Genomic DNA, 21,389 nt, shown 5'->3' with positions numbered 1-21,389 from the left:
GAAAAAAAAAAAAAAAAATTAAAAAATCTCACCCTGTTTAATTCAAAAATTACGTAAGTTGTAGCTTCACCTTCACTTGCTCCTTCTCGGAAGAGAGAATAAAACCCCAACTAAAATTAGACCTCTCCAGTTTTGCTGCAGTTCCCCGGCAGACAGACACAGCCCTGCCCTGGCAGGAGCCAGCAAGGCGGAGGTGCCGGGGCGGGGGGAGGCTGGGGATAGTGCCACACCCTGATGCTCCCCCCTCCTTCCTCCTCATCCTCCTCCTCCCACTCCTCCCAAAGGCGAAACCTGTCCACTGCAGAAGCAGGCTCCCATCGGATGAGCTCCTAACACTCATCCGACCAGCTCCTCGGTCATACGGGGCAGTATTTGGGGAGAAAAACCCATCAGCTGCATCATTGACAGAGGGATGCAACTGCAGACAATTAGTTCAGGGAGAACCCTGCGCTGTACAGGTCTGATTAAATAAAACCAATGTATTTTAAACACTTCCCAATGTGTTCTGCGTTCTCTGCTGCAGTGAGCAGGTCTGCAGCACACCGATGGCTCAAGGAGCCCTCCTGCTCCAGTGGTGCTGTAAGGAACAAACTTCCAGTGGCTCTTACTCTAATGCAGTGCTCTTGGGCTCTCCTCTCCCCTTATTGCCATGCAGGTCTCATCCTCACGTTAGAGCTGAAAGTTTCCAGCCCAAGGAGACCAGCATAGCAGTATCCGCCTATATTACGCATGTACACACACAGGTACAGCAAGACCTGTGAATTTAACCACATCATGATCACAGCAGGATGATCTCGACCTTTTTATATTCTGTGAAAGGGACCATGGGACCATTCTCCATCGACCTAGAGGAAAAGCATACACTTGATTGCATCTGACCAAGGTTTGCTAGTCAAAACTTACATAATTTGCTTTTTTTTTTTTTTGTTTTCTATGAGGCTTAGTTATACTTGTTTTCTTTACACAAATCTTTCAGCTTTCAAAGGAAACAGGCAAATGCTGACAATATTAAAAATAAAATGAAAAAGATACTATGCAGATTGCCACACTCTAAAAAGACAGATGCACACGGGACACACCTAACCCAAAGCTTTTCTTTGGCAAGTAGGCCTCTGCCTTGCTGTCATTTTGACAGAAAAGACTTCAAATATCATAGGTAGTTTCCCTTCAACTTACAAGCAACATGCATGTTGAGTTGAAGATATACTTTCCATCTCTACCCCAAACACAAGCACACACTGGAGAATAGCATTCGGACCAATAAGCACCTTTATCAAATGCCTTTCTTCTTAAGCATAGCCGCAAGAAATATTAAAAAAAAATCAAGAAACTGCAAGGCCAGATATGCTATACGTCACTACTTGCAATGATCACAGGAGTGCAAGTTTGCAATCTTTCCAGTATATATGACAAAGTTTCAACTCTGAATGAAAAATAAGAAAACCTAACAAGCCAAAAATACTATTTTCCACGCTCCCCAGCCCCTTCCTGGTCACCCCTGTGCAAGGGTACCCAGCCGGGATGCAGGAGAATGGGACCGGCACCACCTTTCTGCCGGCCACACCCGCGGGGTCTGGATTTCCCTTTGCCAACAGATCAGCTCCAGCACCGCAACTTCTAAGCCGCGCTTCACGTGGACACGCGTGGGGTGTTGGGGTGGTGGGGCAGGGAGGGGAGCGCAACGCCAGGACCCAGTCAGGCCACCCCACGCGCGATTCCTCTTCCGCGCGGCTCCGGCAGCGCGGGGCGGAGCAGCCCCGGCCCGGCGGCCCCGACACCCGCGGGCGGCGAGGGGGACCCTTCGTGCTGGCCGGGACCGTGGGGCGGGGGCCGGGGTATTTGCGGTGCTGCCACTGCAGCGGTCCGGGGCTGCGATGTGCTCCGTGCATAACCACACCCACCGCATTGCAGAAGCCACGGCCCGGGGAGGGGGGGACATGGGGACGGACAGAGAGAGGGAAACAACCCCCCCCGCGCCACCACAAGGCGGGCAGCCCCGGCCGGGCGCTGCGGGAGAGAAGCAGGCGAGTGGTCCCGGCTCCCCCTGCACCGCCCAGGAGCTGTGCCCCCCAGGGGAGCGGGGCAGCGGGCACCCGGTGGGCTGTCTGCCCCGGGGAGGCTGGGGGTGCGCCCTACCAAGCCTCTGCCGCCTACAGAAGTTTCCCACAGAAATGCGCATCGCCCCAAAAAAATTAAAATTACAAGTCCCCCCGCTTCCACACACACCCTCCCACCCCCGCCCTCTGGCACAGCTGCGGCGGGCGCAGCCGTGTCCGTCGTTCCCCCCGCCGGGCCGCAGCGATCGCCTCCTGCCGCCATCCCCACTCTGCGGGGGGCACCGCTCACTGCCTCCCCCGGCGCTCCCCCGGGCATCCCGGCCTCACGCACACGCCGCCCCCCGGCCCCCCTCCGCGGCTGCTAGCTTAAAAATGGCTCCTAGGAATGAGGTTTACATATATACATACGTATATATTAGAAAAAAAAAAAAAAAAAAAAAAGGCAGGGGGAATGCAATAATGCAATCTGCCCGTGTCCCCCCCGCCGGGCATGTCCTCCGTTTCTCCTTGCGGGGAGGACACTGCGCGCATCGGGGTCGTGAGCGGCGGGACGGTACCTTGGCGGTGGCGGGGAGCGGAGGGGGTGGCTGGCGGCAGTACCGGGGCGCGGGGCTGCTCCCGGCGGCGGCGGCCACGCGTCAGCAGCGGCAGCGCAGCCCGGCTCTGCCCAGAACGAGCCTCCGCCGCTTCCCAGCAAATCAGGGCTGCGGAGGCTCCTCCGGAGAGAGGGAGGGAAAAAGGAAAGGAGGAAGAAAAAAAAAAAAAAAAAAAAAAAAAGAGGAAAAAAAAAAAGAGCCCAAGCCGCGGAGAACGGCAAAAGCTGGATACCGGCGGTGCGAGGGGGGGCGGTGAGGGCCGGTCCTCGGGCAAGCAGCAGGGACAGCCCCCCCCCGCCCTACACCGGGATCCCCACCTGCGTCCAGAGGGATCCGGTCGGTTTTTGGCTCAGCTAAATGAATTTTTCTGTTTAGACAGATGAGTTTAGCTACTGCAGTTGCAACCAAACACTAGCGATGGAGAGACTCCCATGGAACTTAAAAGCAGCAAGCTGAGTGCTGGCAAGGTCTGGCTTTGATTTACCCGTGGGTTTTTTTATGGGGGGGGGGGGGGGGGTGGGGGGGTGGGTTTGGGGTGTACCGGCCTTTTTGATTTTAATTTCCAGTGACAAACCACATGCTTTTACTATCTGGGCCCTGTTTCACTCAACAGCATCATCAAAAATAAACAGGTCCTGCCACACATTGACTCTCAATCCAAAAAAGGTAATGTAAAACTGAAAATGACTTCTGAGTTTTTACTACAACATAGACCACAACATGCCACATGTCAGAAAGCATCAAATATTCCTAGTGCATACAGAAGCTGTCTGGGAGGCTATAATCCTTTCACCATTTCATTTTGGTATTATAAATATGTAGCTCCTCTTAGAGCACATAACTGAGCTCTCCAGTGTCTAGTGATACAAGCAGCTATAGGATCTGAGATTCTGCCGCACCACAGCACTCAGGCACACTGTTCATTCTTATCTCCGAGTGACCAGAAGCAGCTGAACTTGCTTTTTTCCAGAGAAGGAACCGGCCACGGGAAAGGATAGCAACAGCTAGCTATTGGAGAGCCACAGACTGGAATGCTCTCATGTGGCACCTTCAATCTTTTTGCAATGAAGTGGATGAATTAGGCACATCAGGCTTATTCTGTCTTTAGTGTATTTTGAGAGCTACTCAAAATGGTAAGATCCAAATTCTATTCAGGCCTTCAATATGAATCGGGGAAAAAAAAAAAATCTCCTTTAATTAGCAGCATTTCTGTGGGATTTAAGAATGGAAAGAGGTTTTGACAGTAAGCAGCGGACATATCATTGTACCATTTCTCAGATCTGCAAAACTGCACTGCTCTGTATTTAATGTAGAATTGTAGCAAGACAGCCTTCCCCTGCCCCCCCGCTTCACCTGCCACGCAGGAGTGCCATGTAGCAGGTCTGGCACACCATAACATATCTAAGAAGGAGAGAGACTTCAAAAGGAAAGTGTGTGCCATCAACTAAGAGAGGGCATACTTGTCGTCATGCAGCTGAAATTAAAAGACTTGTATGCCCTTCTCCACCAGGAGCTCTGTAAGCCATCATGAATCACAAGGGAATGGACTTGACAGCTAAGACACACATTAAAGTTAACAAGGTTTGATTTGGAAAAAAAAAAAAAAAAAAAAGGACTGAGTTGGTTTGAATCAAATGGAGTCTCAAAAGCAAGCTAAGAGACTTAAAAAAAACAATGCAAGATTTACCAGCTCTATCTTTTGCAGCTCTTGACCCACCCATGAGAGAGGAAGGTGTTGACACTGCTTTTAAACAGAGATACACTGCTGGAATATTAGCGCTTCACAGCAACATGTGTTGTCCTTGAGCAGAACTGCAGGCAGATTTGTCCCACAGTCACAATATACTGTGTGGATATACTGCATATATAATAGCATCTTTCATCTGAGGATCTAAAGGGCTTTCAGCACACTGATTTAACCTCAAAACATCAGGTGTTATTAACAAGCTGTTCCTACAAGCAGTAAGTCTTCACAACAGATATTAGGTAGCTGGTACCTCTGGGCTACCAATATGAGCCTTAGTTTCACAGTTTTCAACACAGTAACACTGAGAGTATTTTTATTTTTCTTTTTTGAACATTACTTTCTAGTTCCAAAGGGGGTTAACTGGCCAGCTTGCCCTGATTTCTGTCAGATGGGAGTTTGATGGAATTTTAGATTCCCATGAACAGCAGTTTTTCATTACTATTAATAAAAAACCCTGTTCTTCCAGCAATTTATAAGCCAGTCCCAATCCATATTCTTCTCACACAGGTGGGAAATGTGAATAATCCCCCTACACATCACTGCAGTTATCCCAGTGTCCATTTACATGAAATGAAGCATGGATGACAAGCCCAGGCAGCACTAGAAGAGACCTTGATCTCCTACCTTGCTATGGGACAGTAGTTTTATTTTTGCTATTTTCTCATCCTTCTGGGGGTGGTGGTTCAGACCTGGATGCCAAGAACAAATTAGTTTAATGGTCCCTTTTGAGTTTCTGTTTGTCTCGGCTCCCAGGGCATTAGGCTTCATGTAGCACAAGACAGTCCTATCTCGCCTCTACAAAATGCCCCACCAGCAGCCAGAGGCACAGCTCCTAGGCCTGCCACAGTAAAGTTTTTAACTCCCACATTCTGCCCATTTAAAACCAGCACCAGCTTTGGTGGGATGCGGGATGTCATACACTCGCAGCTGCCCTGAACACGCAGCCTCTGAACCCTTCATATCCTGCCACTTTAGACACAAGCTCCCTGCATGCTGCTACCCACCTGCCATCTCCTCCCCATTTCAGTGACTGCAGAAGACCTCTCCCAGCCTGCTCCTTTTTTCTTCCCACATCAGCATGCCCCATTCTCCCTCTCCATGCAATGCAGTCCCTCCTCCTCCCTCCATTATCACCACACCTCTCAGGCAGGGGCTTCCTAACCCTCTACTCCTCCTTTGCCCATACAAGAGATATCTCTTCATCTTCCTCCCCTCCAAAGCAGTTTCGTTCCCCTTGTGCCATATACCTTCCCTGCATTCTCACCAGGCCAGGATCCTCAATTTATACCCATGCAAACAGTTAGATGTACATCCAGATTGCTTCTGTGTTGGTCTAAAAGCCAGGCTGCTCCCAGCACCCCATCCTTTGGGGAGAAAGGCACATGACTATTGAGATGACAGGACCCAACTGTATAAGCAACAGAGTCACCCAGGAGATCAACACTAAACTGGGGAAATGGGCAAAATATGCAGCAAGCTCTGCCCTGCCTTCCCTTTTCCATCCATACATCGCTTTTGGTTTTCCAGTTTCTCTCCTTTGGTGAAGACATGCAACTTGCTTGGGAAAGCCCTGCAAATGGGAGTTGGGGAGGAAAGGCATCATTCTTGGCATGGAAATCCAAGGAAGAATAAAGGCAAAGACAGCCTCTGACATGAAGCAGGTAACTTAGAGGTGGGGAAGGAAAAAGTCCTAACACAAACACCCCTCTTCCCCATGGAGTACCAGTCAGAGGAGGGTAGCTGTAAGGAAAATGGGCCCACACACAGTATTTGGCCATAAAGAGGGCTTTTTTTTTTTTTTTATAGGAGAGGGGAATGGGGAGACACGTGGTCTCTGCCAGGAAAGGATGAATAGGCAACCCTGGAAGAGCAGGGACAAGGATTATTGCCCAGGCCTGGGAACTGCTGCCTAAAACATTCTTGTGATTCCCTAATTGATTGGACATGGCATTCAAAATAGTACATTACAGAAAACCAAGACACAAAAATGCTATAAAACTCAGCAAAAGGCTGTCTCAAGCCCAGCCAACGATGAATTAGCTGGGTACAGCACTTCGAAAAATGGCAAGTACTGTAAAAGCAGTAGCATTATTACAGCCTTATTAAGAAGATATTTCTTAGCAGACAGGAGCTTGGCACTATCTGTCTAGACGGGTAGATGGCTTTGGAGTCAAACTGATTTTTTTATTTTTTTTTCCATCATTACCGTATCCACTTCCATTTATTAAAAGCAAACTGTTCTGCCCATGACTCATGCAGCTGAGCTTTCTGCATGGCAAGGAAACAAAATTCTCATAATTAAGAGCGATCACTGTGAGACAGCAGATGAAGGCAAGATTTAGAAATCAGACCAAATCTTCTATTCCTGTCTTCCCTCACTGCAAACATAGTGCCCATAGACCTCTAAAGGGCCAATATTACCACTGGCCTCAGATATCTAAGTAGAAAACCTTCAGGTGAGATATCCCTTAGTGCAATGCAGCTACACAGCAGGTCAGATTTATTCTTGACAACGGTTCATTGACTTCAGCGCAGGGATTTATTTGTTCTGTCATTTGAGGCAAGTTTCATTCTGCCAGTCAGTGCCAAATCCACCCCATTTAAAGACTACTGAAGGAACAATCAGTAAATTTGGCCCCATTGCTTCTGCTACTGAAATCCTGCCTATAGAACATTTACTGCAATTAATTCAGCACTGCCCTTTGCCACTTTCATATCTGTAGCTACTTTCTGACTGAGAGCATTAGCTGGATTATCAAGTGATTACCTCCTGCTGCAGTACTCCAGCCCTGGTTAGGAACCAAAGGTAACCAAATTTTATGGATGCTTTGGGATCTACCCAAAGCTGTGCCCAAAACAGACAAGAATTAGTTTTCAGATACAGTAATAAACTGAAGCTTTTAATCTCAGTTAAGGTTTTCACTTTAAATTTATTCTGCCTATACATAATCATTAATATGGTTTAACTGTACTTTGATTTAATATGCACTTATTATAGGAAACAGAAAATACAGATGATATGCAATATGGAGTTAACACAAATGTATTTTAATTTAAGTAGGGTTCCTAAAAACCCTAATAATGAGGGAGGCAAGGACAACTCTCATTTGCTATCAGCAAAGGACTGAGAGCTGCCTACATGGCAACCACCTCCACTAAGGTCAACGCATACCATTCTCCTTTACCAGGGTGCTTTCTGTTGAGTCCATCTGTTGCAGTCCACAACATTCTGCCTTTTTGTCCTCATTGCCACAGTGCAGGCCATTTTGTCCTACTTGTGGAGTGCTACACAGGAAAGTGGATACTTTCCTTCTGTCTTTCCCACACCATTAAACCCAGCCTTGCATTTTACTTACAAAACTATCTTTAGCTCTTCTACGTCGCCTTTTTCCTGAAGCATCTAATTCAGAGAAGGATTTAAGCAGGAGCTTATCTTAAGCAAAAGCTAGTCTCACTGACTCAACGAAGAATCAACGCTCATATTTATTATTATCAGAAAAATACATGCCATCCTGAATCATAACTGCCTTCTACAAATCTCTCTTTAAGATACCTCTTCCACACAACACCTATAATAAAATAACCCTCAGTGGCCAGGTTAATGGGCACAGCCCCCAACTGCTTTTATATCATTTGTCTTTGTAAGCTGCAAGATTTACCAAGGATGGAAGGCACTTTAATGAGTGTTTGCATAGCACCCAACACAGTTCACCTCTCATCTTAATGAAGGTTAATAGCAATTAAGGGAAGTGCTAGTACGTTCTTATTTAAAGTAAAATGAATAACTATGCTTATGCTTATCATAAAACAAAAGGGTTATTAAGAAAAGGTAAGAAGTCCTGTTCACAAATGAACACATTTATCCCTAATCTGTATTGTTTTACAGTTATGCATGCTAAGATGTCAGAGGTTGTTTTCTTTAATGGTTAAAAGATTACTTTGGTTCTAAGGATTCCTTAGAATTACAACATTTCTGACCTGGCATGTCTAAAGAAGAATTCTAGCTTCCCTGGCTCGCTCTCTCCATTTTTATTCTCCCAGAGTGCCAGAAGAAAAGAAAACCAAGATTCAATATTTGACAGTACATAAACTTTACTCATAGAAAGGGAAAGGGCTGGTGGTTTTTAATCTAGCCAATATGCTTACTGAAGAAAACAACAAGAAAGCAAAATCTCCAAATACACTGTGCAATTTCTCTGTCTTTAGTTCAAAAAGTGCACATTTGCTCCCAGTACGCTGCCTCCTCTCGCTCTTACTTCTCTCCTTGCACAACATGTTAACAGTAGAAGTGGCTGCTCTTCACAAATCAAGGACATGGGTCTGTGTCCAGGCTGCTTCAAACACACCCAGCCAGACATCACCCTTGCTCCTCATAGCCCATCCCAGTCCCCCAGTCCACCATCCTTTCCCAGCCATTTTAAAGGTCTGCATTACCAAAAGGAGAAAAGTCCCAATTTTTTCCCCATTTGGCTGTTCCTTCCCACCTCTGTCCTGCTCCCTTCACCAAGCCACTACAAGCATTTATCAAGGCCATGGGAAGAAGCAGGCAAACCCATCTGAGTTAAAGCTAAAAAGGGAGGAGAGACAATAAATCTGATCAATTCCTCTCCACGATTCCCCACAAGATCTCATCAATACGACACTGAAAAGCAGAGGGTGTGGTGTGACATGAGAAGCGGGGATGACGGCAGAGCCACACTGCCGCCTCTTTTGGCAGCCACGCCAGCCTGTGCTGCCGTCAGACTGTGGTGTTGAACACCAGCCTTTATTTATGTGAGTGACAGCTCAAAATCATAACCCCAAAACCTTCAGCCTCCGCCTGACTGGATTCCCAGGGCCAGTCCACCTCCACCTTATGTTTATATCTGCTCAGTCACTTTCAAAATGCATTACCTTCTAAAAAAAACCCTCTAATTCAGTTTACAGTTTAAGTCTCACATCCAGTCCATGCAATAGTGCCAGTAAAACTGAGCTGAAGGAAGTGAGGAGAAACACCTCCTTTCCCTCTGCTTAGGCAGCTTACTCCCCTGCTACTCATTCTCAGTACTCATGGAGGAAAAAAAATCAGTGGCTACTGATCCAGGCTTTTCAGGTCTTTCTCTCAGCAAAATGTGCTGGTATACCTTAAAGGTAGGGTGCTCTGTGTGCACTGAGCGTATTGTATCCTGGATAGAAAAGTAGCAGAGTCACACTCTACCAGCTTCCTTCTAACTGAAATCCAGCTAGTTGTTAGCTGGAGACAGACTGTGAAACAACTAGGAGGGGTCTGGGTTTGTATCTCTGAAGAGTAACCCTCTTAAAAGCACAAAAATGTTACTGTTACAGTAAAAGAGCGCAAAAACCCCATCATCTTCAACTCACAGCTTTAACAAACCAAACAAAATTTCATTCTTGCAAACGACAATGATATATAATGTGTGCTAGGCACCGAAAAATATCCAAGAAAGGCATCTCAGCTTCTCACCACTTTGAAAAGCTTTTTACAATTGCAAATAACGAACAGCCTTTCACAGTGCAAATGTTTAATTTACTATATATCCCCTGAAATGATAATTTCAGGACCAGGTTTGCTCAGTCGCGACCAGGTTGCTCCCTATGTGCAAACATCTGTCTGTCTTCTCCCAGAGAGACACACATACAGCGCGAAGTTGCCAAGCAACATCTTGCGTGCCTTAAGCATCAGGGCAACTCGCCTGCTTTATAAAAAGTTACCCAGAAAAAAAAGCAAATAGGAAAGCACAGGCTTATGTAAGGACCCTGCATTTAGATGATGTGCTCTGCCTCTTTTCCAGAAGATTTCTGGGTGCACAATTTGTTCTTAGTAGTAAAGCAAATGTAACAATTCTTGTAATCACCTCCAAAAAGAAGAGTTAAAAAAATAAAAAATAAATGGTGTGGTGGAGTTCCTAAGGTTGAAACTAAAATCTAAACAAATGTTCATGTTGAAAAAATTAATTTTCTGGGTGACAACCAACGAAGCATACTGTCTTCCTATCCCTTACCCAAATCACAGCACAAGCAAACATTGATTCAGTGTATCTGGGTGCGAACCCAGTGCCACTGGTGAGAGTAAAATAATCACATCTTATTACAAAGTTACAGATCATATTACAAAGTGGTTACAACAAAACACAAAAATAATATATTTACAAATAGCCTGTGAAACAAAGAGATCCAGGTTGTGTTCTCCCCCACATTTGAACTGGTGTTGCTCCAGCATCAGCCAAACTACTTCCAAGGTATTCTTTGACATAGCAATCAAAACAGCCAAACATCCACACTTTGCAAAGTTTTAACACTAGCTCCTCTCCCAAAACAAAGTCACAAACAGAAAAAAGTGGGACCGCAATCTCTACTGCAAAATAAAATCATGTTAATGGTGTCATGGCTTACAAACAGCATCAGTCCTCGGTTGCCCAGCTTGTCTGCAGGACTCTGATGAAACCACAGTGACGGACCGTATCAGTTTGTGCTTCAGTACCCTGAGCTTGGGAAAAATTTGCAACTGCCATTGCACCTATTAACATGTATCATGAACTATTGCTGTTCTTAACAAAAGTAACCAAAGCTCATGGCATTTGGAATTTCACCAACACTTGAGGTGCCAAACAAGTGCAATAAGTCTGTAAAAGCCTTTAAGACTTTGTTTTCTCCTGACAAGACAATACTGCAGAAGTAATGAAAGCCACAAACATTTTCTCAAAGGAAAAACAGGGTAGCATTGATACTAGGTGTTGCATTTACACAATATGCAGCGCACAGTTTTTTTCTCTGAAATTTTAAGAAAATTCTATTATTCAGTTAGATTGGAATGAATGTATCAAAATCCTCCAATTCTGACTTCAGTAATGAATCAGTTTGTGGTGGTTTGGGCCATTTTACAAAAGTTATTTTAAGTGGAAGAAAGAAATTAAAAAGCATCTTAAGCCAGCCAGATAAATGAACTCATAAAACAGCCTTCAGAGGGTTCATATAGCTTCAGTGAGCTGCTTTCCTATGTCCCTTTCACATTTTGGCAAGAAAAGTTGGAAAGAGAAAGATTAAGCATGGGAAAGGTTCTGTTCCTAAGGTTTTATTATTGCTCCTTGTCCTTTGCACTCCATCCTTACCACCAAAGTTCAGCATTCTGAATATCCCTTCTGGTATTACTGTCAGGCAAGTGAGAGCATATGCAGTAGCTATATGCATGCTGACAGCCAGCCCTGCACATGCTGATCGTCTATCAAAACTTATGCTTCGATTAGTCAAACAGCCTCCCTGCCCACCATGGCCACACAGGACATGGCTGAGCTCATGCCAAAGCAAAGCACTTCCCTTAGGGAGGCAAAGTTTGCCTCCAGGCTCTTCTAGACCACCATGGCTACACCACCACCACTACTCTTTATCTCTCTTATCACTACACAGGGTAGATTTGAACACGTAGCATAGAAGATGCTGTAGCAGTGTCTTGTGGTATATAGAGCCTCCATGACTTTCCCTGTGCCACCCACCCTCTGCTTTGCATTAAAGCATACAAAATCCTACTTTATTTTACTTTTGGGGGGATTCTGGCACTCTTTGAAGGAACCTGAAAGTGATTATACACATGAATGATGAAACCTGAACTGTTGTTCTCATGTTCCACCCAAAGGCAGGAGATAGAGTGGCTTATTGTTAGATAACTCAGCCTCCAGTTGCCACCACAACTGTGGCGATGTATTACTTGGGGTGCAAGAAGGCCAAACCCTTCAGACAGCAAGATCATTTTTGTGTAGTACTCCAAAATGAGCTTCAAAGAAAAAGTGCTTTCATGTCATCGGTAAATTCTTCACTGGCAGTTTTTTCATTGTTTGTTCTTGGGTTTTGGTGGTTGTTTGTTCTGTTTTTTTTCCTGTTTTTAATGAGCAGCAATTAATAATAAGTAAAAAAATTAAATAAACTCTGACATATATCCACTATTATGATTAAAGTAAGGACATCTGAAGCTAAACTCCCCAATTACTAACTTCGAGAACAAAGCAAAGTGAAATTTTGTTTTTCTGTGCTTAACTGGGATCTTGAAGTGCACATGAATTGTGAGGTCTCTTGCAAAGGCTGCATCATCAATGTGGATGTTTTATTCACTTATCTTCTTCATAGCCTGTCTAAAGCTAAAATTATCTTCCACGTCATCATTTATCAATTTTATTTGGACTAATCAAATAAAATTTTCACTTCGCAACTTCCCAGATATCATATTATGTGGCATGTCTGAAGTCTGTATAGTATTAATCTGTCAATGAACTTAGCAGAGCAGAGCAATGTTCACCAGGCAATTACAATGTCTGGAAAACTTGCCATAAAACAGCAGTTATCATGCATTATATAAATGCAGACTGAGCTATTATGGTATGATTATGTAGCATGTTACATCTTATTTTCTGATCTTTTAGGTCATTACTATCCTCAGCTTCTGTACCAGGAGTAGGTCTTACATATGTGTGTCATGCAGCCTTCTCCCGCCCATCCACACTGCAATGCCACTATGAACTCTTTGTTTCAGTGACTGCTCTTGAACACTTCTGGTTAGCTTTTTTAGTATCAGAAACCTATAAAACACTTTCATTGTTTAAGGGCGGTATAGCAAAAGTCAAATTAAGCTGATGACCAACTTGAAATCAAAAGCAATGGCTACTTGGAGAAGTTAGAACGCAAAGTGGTAGGGCAAGAATTCATGGTACCCTGTTCAAACCTCGCTAATTCACAGTGTAAACATTTTTGATGTACAATACAGATGAAGTAAGTAACTCTCTCTCCCTCTCTCAAATAAATGTGTTTATATTGCTTTGCTTGGTTAAATGAAAGCTTCAAAATACATTGGCCTGCACTGCATCAGCTGAAAGAAGAAAAACACTACCAAAGATAATCTGTTCAAAATTTGCCTGGGGAGTCGACATTCCACATCACTAAAAGTTTAGCCCACAGAAAGCTATACTTGGGTAATCCCAAGTACTTGAGAGTTTTACATATGGGGAACAGCTGTACACCGTGTGCACAGAGATGACACATTTGAAGTGGAACGTGAGAAACAACAGCTGCTTGCAACTGTACAGACAGTGTTGAGCTTGGAGAAACCCACGGAGCATCTCCACCTTCTGGGCCACCAAAATGGAGACCTGGAGCGGGAACTCATCTCCACATCTGCAACACCCAACAGCAAAAGGGCAGGAGAGATGATGAACACAGCCAGCACGTTGGGTGCTCGAGCAAACGCATGCCTTAACATGACTCCTAATGATACCAGGAGAGACATGACATCTCAGGAAGCCTGCATTTTAAGTATTGGGATGCAGTCAACCTGTCTCATTATAAAGGACCAGTAATGAATCTTACCTGGGAAACCTAGGTTCTGTGGAACAGATGAGTTGCAAATACCTACTACCAGAGCAGACTACCCAGCCCGAAATTCTTATCAGAGAAAGTGTTTTGAAAGCATTGCAATGTAGCAGTAAATATAATTTTCAACTGTATTATATATTCTCTTCCCCAAATTTTGAGTGTTCTTATACATGTTTCTATAGTAGATTTTCTTTATATACATATATTTTGGGAGATTAAAAATGAACAGGTCTTTCTGAAAGTTTCAGTTTCCCTTATTTCCTCTCAGAGAATCAAAAGGTGATAAAAACCCATGGGCTGAGATAAGAAGAGTATAATAGGACAGAAAAGCAAGAGAAAACAACAACGACAATAAAAAAATTACAAAACAAGCAATACACAATACAATTGCTCACCACCCGCAACACCAGTGGCCTGTCTGTTCCTGAGTATGTTATTTTCCCCCCCAGCTCTGATTTACATATCAACATGATGTCATATGGTAAGGAGCCCTTTGGCCAGTTTGGTTCCTCTGTCCTGGCTTTGGTCCCTCCCAGCTTCTTGTGCACCTGGTAGGGCATGGGAAGCTGAAATGTCCTTGACTAGCCTGCAACAACCAAAACATCAGTGTATTATCAATGTTCTTCTCATACTAAATCCAAGAGACAGCACTACACCCACTACTAGAAACAAAATTAACTCTATTCCAGTTGAAACCAGGCCAGTGTTAGTTGGAGGCAAGGAGAGGACAGGCAGAAGCAGCCCTCCCTCCTCCATAGCCATTACCTAATGCATATTCTGCTTTCAGGCAGCATCTGGTAATTACATCTGATTTTGCAAGATCACTTCCCTGCCTGAACAGTTGTGTTGTTTATAAAACTAGGAATTAAAGTCGCATTATATAATACACAAATAAGCAGCTTCTCTGCCTTTTTGCACACAGGTTATTCCTGGTAGCATCGGTGCTACTGAAATGCCTTATCTTGTCGCGTTCTTTTCCACTTAAGAAAACCAAACCACTGAGAAGCAACAGAGACTTTCTAAACCTCTGTTTGAAAATATTATCACTCATTCTTCAAGAGCCTAGAACAAACAGACTATTGAGAGTCCAGAAAGTGAAGCAGAGGCAAAAAAAAACAAAAATAAAAAAATTAGTATCAGTTATGTCTATAGTATCTGCCACAGTAGTTTTGCATCAGCAAATGTGATTCTCCGCTGCACAAGAGAACAGGTCTAATCTTGACAACGCATTGGGTGAAGTCCTGGACCATTGAAATGAATGGGGAAACTCATCAGTTGAATGATGCAAGGGTGTCCCCACCCCACATGGTCTGATAGTCCTGGTGGTCAAGCAGCTGACCCAACAAATCGAACAGAAACACATTGTCAAAGAGAAACAGTGCATTGGCCGACTGTTCTGTTTTACAAACTAGACAGAGATAATGTTAATAGCTGTATAGTTGTATAAATATGTACTATGGGAAATTAAATTCCGACTCCATCCCTTTATTTGCATTTTACCCAATAGTAGTAACAGTGTATTCATTGATGAATTAAAAATGCATCTATGTTTCTTTTTTTCCAAATAAATTTAAAAAAGCACATTGAAGAGAAACAGCTATGTTATGTCTAGTAATGAAGTAATTATTGCAAAATACATACTCATCCAAAACGTATTCTTGCATATGATTACAGACCATTTGATATTTCAATTCTAAATGCAGTTGATATTTGAAAATTACACACACACTTGCAAGGAAAAGACAGCAACTGTGTTTAACATGGGTAGTTAATGCAGTTACAATAATTTCTCATCCAAGTTATGTGTGCAAGCTGATTTTGTGTGCAGCACACAACACTAGACCCATTAGACCCTCCCCTTCTTCCCTGCAGCACATGAAGGTCAGCTGCTTTTAATGCCGGAAATTTAGTGAAACAGCTTGGTTTGTTATTACATTGGAACTGGTTTTAGTCAGGGCAGCTCACAGCTAAATGGCAGGCAGAACAAGCAAATTCAATTAAAATAGCTCTGAGGCAAAAAGGAGATGAGTGTATTAGGAAAATATAAATGGGACTTTAAATGGGTGCTACAAGAGCACAACCAGGCCATAACACAATCTGCTTTCTCTCTTTTATAGGCATGTTTTTCTCTTTAACTATGTAGAATATTTTTAAATAGGCTGCTCCACTTCACAACATTATCTTAGCTTGGCATACAGCAAGCAGGCACAGAATAGCCAGAGTTTTCACCAATCCTGCCACACCAACCCTCTCTTGTAGAGAACTTGCAAAATGCACAGTTTGGAGTATTCCACATTCCCAAGCTTAATTTTTGTGAGAAGGTACACAGAACATCCTTTCTGCAGGGCAGTGGCTGGGTGCAGGCAGGGTAAGAGCTGCCACCAGCCCCTAAGTGAAAGGGAGGGGAAAGCAGGGAGCAGCACCCAAGGCTCCAGGGTTGCTCTACCAGGAGCTTCAGAAATGAGTCTGCAAGCATTCAGGCCAGCAAAAACACTACCAATATTCACAGATTCACATGAAGGGACATATATATATATTTCCCCCCCCACACTTGTTTTACATCACTATAAGATGCTGCTCCACATGTTGTCAAGGACAGCATAACGTCTTCTTGGACACACTCAGTGTCAGAGCAGTTCAAGACCTCTTCTCTAGAGCTTGTGTTATTGTAATGACTCCTAGAGAAGGACATCACCCATGAACTGTGCAGCTCCAAGCCTACCTAGAAGCCAGAGTTCTCTGGACTAGGGCTCATCCGTGCCTTGCTTTGCAATTAATCAATCAAATTCCTTCCCTTCATCATTGTTTGAGGCACCACATTTGTCTCCCAACTGCAGAACAAGATCTAGATGAGGGAGAGTCAAACCCATTTTAGTCCCAGCAGACATCAGGCAGTCCTACCTGACACAAAAGAGAAGCAGGAATAAAATTCACATTTTCATTATATTCAACTACTTCTGTGTATCTCAATAAAAGGGTTTTTTAAACTCAACCGTGTTTTTGTAATATTTACATGTATCTTCTGAAAGCAGCCTTAACAAAAATTTCCTTTCGGTGGGTCTCTGTTACCATAATAGCTGTGATGTACAGCTATACTCTTCTACACTGACATCAGATGAGATACCAGGACCCATCTAAAAAAAAAAAAAAGTCAAAACAAAATTGGAGTAACACATGTTATTATGTTATTGAAGTTTAACCTCAAAATATTTACTTTTCAGAGCTAACTGAAAACAGGCATTTCCTGAACTAATACTAGCCAAAGGTGTTTTGGTTTGGTTTGGCTTTTTTGGTTTCTTCTGTTAAATTTTCTTAGCATCAAAGTAATGTGTTCTCAAGCACAAGTACTTTATTAATACTCTTTCAGAACATGCCTAAATTTTCCTTGTGGCTTGCATGATAGTCTTAATCAGAGAACTAATGGACCGGGGATGAAGACAGACCTCAGAACAATGAATAAAATCCTTTCTATCCTTAGTACCATCTACTATTTGAGCCACCTTATTTAAAAAAAATGCTTTATTTTTTCCTCACCCACAATTTATTTAACAGTTCTAGTGAACATTTTCAGGTGTCAGTACGAAAATGAGAACTCTTTCTGTGCATACACATAAGTAACATTATTAATTATTTTCCTACAGCATGTCAGAATTCCAGTCAGTGATAAGAGCTGAAGCACACTACACTCTGTACACATCAACAACAGATAACCCTTGCTTTAGAGAGCCAGGATTAAGATTAGCACCAGGGCTAAAGTAAAATTATTTTGAAATTAAAACTACTTTGCACAGTGAATCCAAGCAACTTCGCATTTCTTACACATGATTTTGTTTATGTTGTGTCTAGAGCAAGTGTAACTTGGCAGGAGTGCAATACTCTGCAGACAGATATGGCAGCAGGAAAAAAGATAGCAACTCTAAAAATAAAGGCTCTAGCAGTACCATAAGCAGGAGCCAAAATGCAGAAGGAATTTATATTCACTGTCAGTGGAGTGAAAGGTATAGTGGAAGACCATGCAGTAGTAAGGCCCACCAGGCCTCTGAAAGACCTTTTTTACTTTTCATGGAATCATTTCAGCTGGAAGAGACCCTCAGGATCATCGAGTCCAACCATAACCTAACCTAACTCTAGCACTAAACCATGTCCCTAAGAACCTTGTCTATATGTCCTTTAAACACCTCCAGGGATGGTGACTCCACCACTTCCCTGAGCAGCCTGTTCCAATGCCTGACAACCCTTTCAGCGAAGAAATTTTTCTTAATATCCGACATAAACCTCCCCTGGCACAACTTGAGGCCATTTCCTCTTGTCCTATGACCTGTTTTTCTTTAAGTGAACAAACTGCTCCTCTCATTATGCATCAGTAATGCTGAGGATGTAAAGAGACAAACAAGCTTCAGAGGAACATGTCACTAGGGCCAACTTTTACATCAGTAAATTGACAAAACTGAAACAGGAATACAATTTTACAGGTAAAACTACCCACCAGAATACATTAACAGTAATACTACAGAAGTCAGTACTTAAAAAGTAGCAGAATTAAGTTGCCTTCTACTGATGTACTATTTCCAACCACGCCAACCTCCCCCCCCCGCTTTTTTTTTTTTTTTTTTTTTTTGGCTAGAAAGGAACTGTTGCCTTATTCAGTGTAAAGGTTGAATAGCATTTAAGGAATTGAACTATGAAGACAGAATTATCAATTTCCTCACATGCTTTCCTGCAGTGCTTAACACTGATAAACGAGCACTGCAAGAATAGCCATCAATACTTATAATCACCATCTCCCCAACCACCATTTCACACAAGAGACCGAGCCACATACATTAAAGCATCCATCAGTTTGGGATGCCCAACTTGAGCCACCCAGGGAAGAGTGCTTATACCACTTGTTATCTTCTAGCACAATCCCAATAGTTTTCAGTTTCAGTTTATCATTTTTTTGCACTGTGATTCTCAAATCTCAGCTCAAACCTCAGAAAAGAGAAAATTCAGATAAAGTGACATAGCATGACTAGGGAGCTCTGGGGCAACAGATAAGATGTACCCCATTTATCACAGCCCTTCTGTAGCAAGCAAACAGGAGGCTGGCTGGCTTCCAAGCACACTGAGCGAGTCCTACCCAGGACAAAGCAAAGATACTGCCCTCTGGTCCCTTCCTCTGACTTGTTGCTGTTCTGTTCCCTTCTTTTCCCCTATGTTCTGATCCTGTTTTCCTTCCATCCAGCTCCAGTCTTATCAACTTGTTCATATTCTCACCAAACACAAAGTTTTCATGCAGTGTCTCACTCAGTACGGCCTTGCCAAAAAGTCATGTACCCTGGCAGGCTAATAGGCTTTGCCTGCAAGCACAAGAGCAATTATATTTTTGAGAAAGACTATCAAAATATTTGAATACAGGTAAAGCCATATATTTTTCTTTCATTCCAGAAAATGAGGTTAAGATAATTTCAGCTTGGGAAAAAAACAAATCCCTCCTCTTCCACAACAAGTAAGGTACACATTCCTGTTGGATAGAAGGGTTAGCTCAGGTGTTTCAAATTGGGAATATGTGTGGGTGGAAGAACACTTTCCATGAGAAACACCAAATTAGCAGTCATTCCTGCTAAAAACCAAAAATGTTTATAAAGCATAGGACTCTACTTGAATCATTGAATAATTCAGGTTGGAAGTGTCCTCTGAAAGTCATCAAGTCCTATCTCCTTGCTGAAAGCAGGGTTAACCTCAAAGTTAGATCAGGTTGCTCAAGCACTTGTTCTGTCAAGTTTTGAGTCTCTTCAAAGATGAAAAGTCTCCAACCTGTGTTGATATTTGATCACTTTTATGGTGATATTTGTTTATTTACACCTGGCAGGAATTCCCCTTGCTGCCATTCACTTTCAATGAGTCTGAACCACTTTATCTATAAACCATTCAGAAGATCCCCTTTAATTTTTCTTCTCCAGGATAAATAAAGTTACATTTCCTTCCTCTCTCGATCCATCACTTGTTTTTTCAGCCTCCTTGCTATAATCCTCATCCTAAAATTGGAAGTCTTTCTTCCATAGGAGCAGGGCCCGAAATTGGGCACAGGACTCCAGATGCAGCCTGTCCATTGCTGAGTAGGGGAGTGATATGCCACCTACACACTTTTTAATCATCATGGACATGATTTAGTGGTAGAATTGGCAGTGGCAGGTTTATGATTGAATTTGATGGTCTTAAGGGTCTTTTCCAACCTAAATGATTCCATGATCTTTGCCTCGGGTTGGCCTTCACTGCTGCAAAGGTGCACTGCTGACTTATGTTCAGCTTGTCCACCAAATGGACTTCTATGTTCTTTCCTTCAGAGCTGCTACTAAGGTAGCTGACCCCCAGCCTGTGCTGTTGCTTAGGCTTATTCCTTACCAGGTGCGGAACTCTGTAGTTTTCTTTGCTAAGCTTCACATGGTTTCCCCCCAGTCCACTAATGCAGCTTTTTGTGGGTCTCCCTTCATAACTCCTCAAAAATTCAATCATTCACATGGCACTGTGTCAGTGACCGGGAATCACACTTAACAGGGGAGAAAAGTCTTTGGAGCATAAAGCCACCTGGCAGGTCCACCCATCCAGACGTAAATCCTGGCACATTTCTTAACAGCTCATGTACAAGCCTAGGATGAAGCCATCTGCTGCTCAGTCAGGGAGCTGATAAGCATCCACTGCTTTCAAAGGCAGCCCAAGTAACGCAGTGCAAACTCTGCTCCTGAAGCCTTAATTAGAAAAGGTCACCAAACCACCTTCCTGCAGGTGGAACGAGATAAGTTTCTTCTAGTGTTACTTCTGGAAACATTAACTACCCTCATGCAAAGGCACGCAAAAATCAGTGCAAGCTAGGAAGTACTAAACCAGACATGCAACAAGGAGGAATGATTGATCTTTTGGAGAACAAGGTGAAAGATGTAGAATTTACAAGTTTCTTTTTACCACCTCATCTGAAAACTGCATGAAACTGATAGATTATTTTTTGAAGGAACATATTGTTAAGTATGTTGACAAGACATCACCAACCATTTGGATCTATTAATCAATTAAAATGACTGTATCTGAAAGAATTGAATTAATATGAGACATGAAAGATGAAAGAAAAGCAGGAATTGAAGAAAGGAACAGATTCAGATGACTCATCTTTTTGAAATTCCTGTTTAATGACACTTTGCCCATAGTGGAGAGAGAACTGTTTCTCAGGTAAAAAGTTCATGGAAGGTAAATGACTTCATCCATCACCACTGAGGCAAACTATTGATGCTAGGATGCTAACTGCCATCTAAGTTCCTACAATATTTAACTGAACCATGAAGTGACGTGGCTGGATTCTCCCTCAGAAAGGTTAGTGTGGCCCCACACAAAAATAGGTGCTGGTGACCTCAGCTGGCATATAATCACCTGCCCATGCCAAGGGCATCTCAGTTTTCCTGTTCATCAGACAAAATACTTCAACCATGTCATTGTGTACCTGCTTTGGCCAGCTTTGCTTCCCCATGATCCTCTGCCCCTTGCTGAAGCATTAAAGCTCCATGTGCTATTGTTCTAGGGTTTTTTTGGGGTGATTGCTTGGGATACACCCAGCCCTCTACTCAAGCAATGTGAGGAAGGCTGCCCAGCCTCCCTGAACAC

General features: G+C 43.3%; 1 protein-coding gene across 48 annotated transcripts in view; it reads right to left on the bottom strand.

Annotated features, from left to right (window-relative positions):
- Positions 1-21,389, bottom strand: part of EPB41L3 (erythrocyte membrane protein band 4.1 like 3) — a 148,553-nt gene that overhangs the window by 99,035 nt on the left and 28,129 nt on the right. For 38 of the 48 annotated variants that reach the window (XM_065053188.1, XM_065053196.1, XM_065053199.1 and 35 more), the window contains exon 1: positions 2,615-2,777. The exons of 2 other annotated variants lie outside the window; for them this stretch is intronic. The gene's annotated coding sequence lies outside the window, so the exon portion shown is untranslated. Of the gene's footprint in view, positions 1-32; positions 274-2,614; positions 2,778-21,389 lie in introns of those variants that run through there. 8 more of the 48 variants (XM_065053189.1, XM_065053219.1, XM_065053215.1 and 5 more) reach the window with 4 other exon arrangements.

Source organism: Columba livia, chromosome 2 (genome assembly GCF_036013475.1).
Source record: "Columba livia isolate bColLiv1 breed racing homer chromosome 2, bColLiv1.pat.W.v2, whole genome shotgun sequence".
Lineage (NCBI taxonomy): Eukaryota > Metazoa > Chordata > Aves > Columbiformes > Columbidae > Columba > Columba livia.
This window is presented reverse-complemented; position numbering and strand designations above follow the sequence as displayed.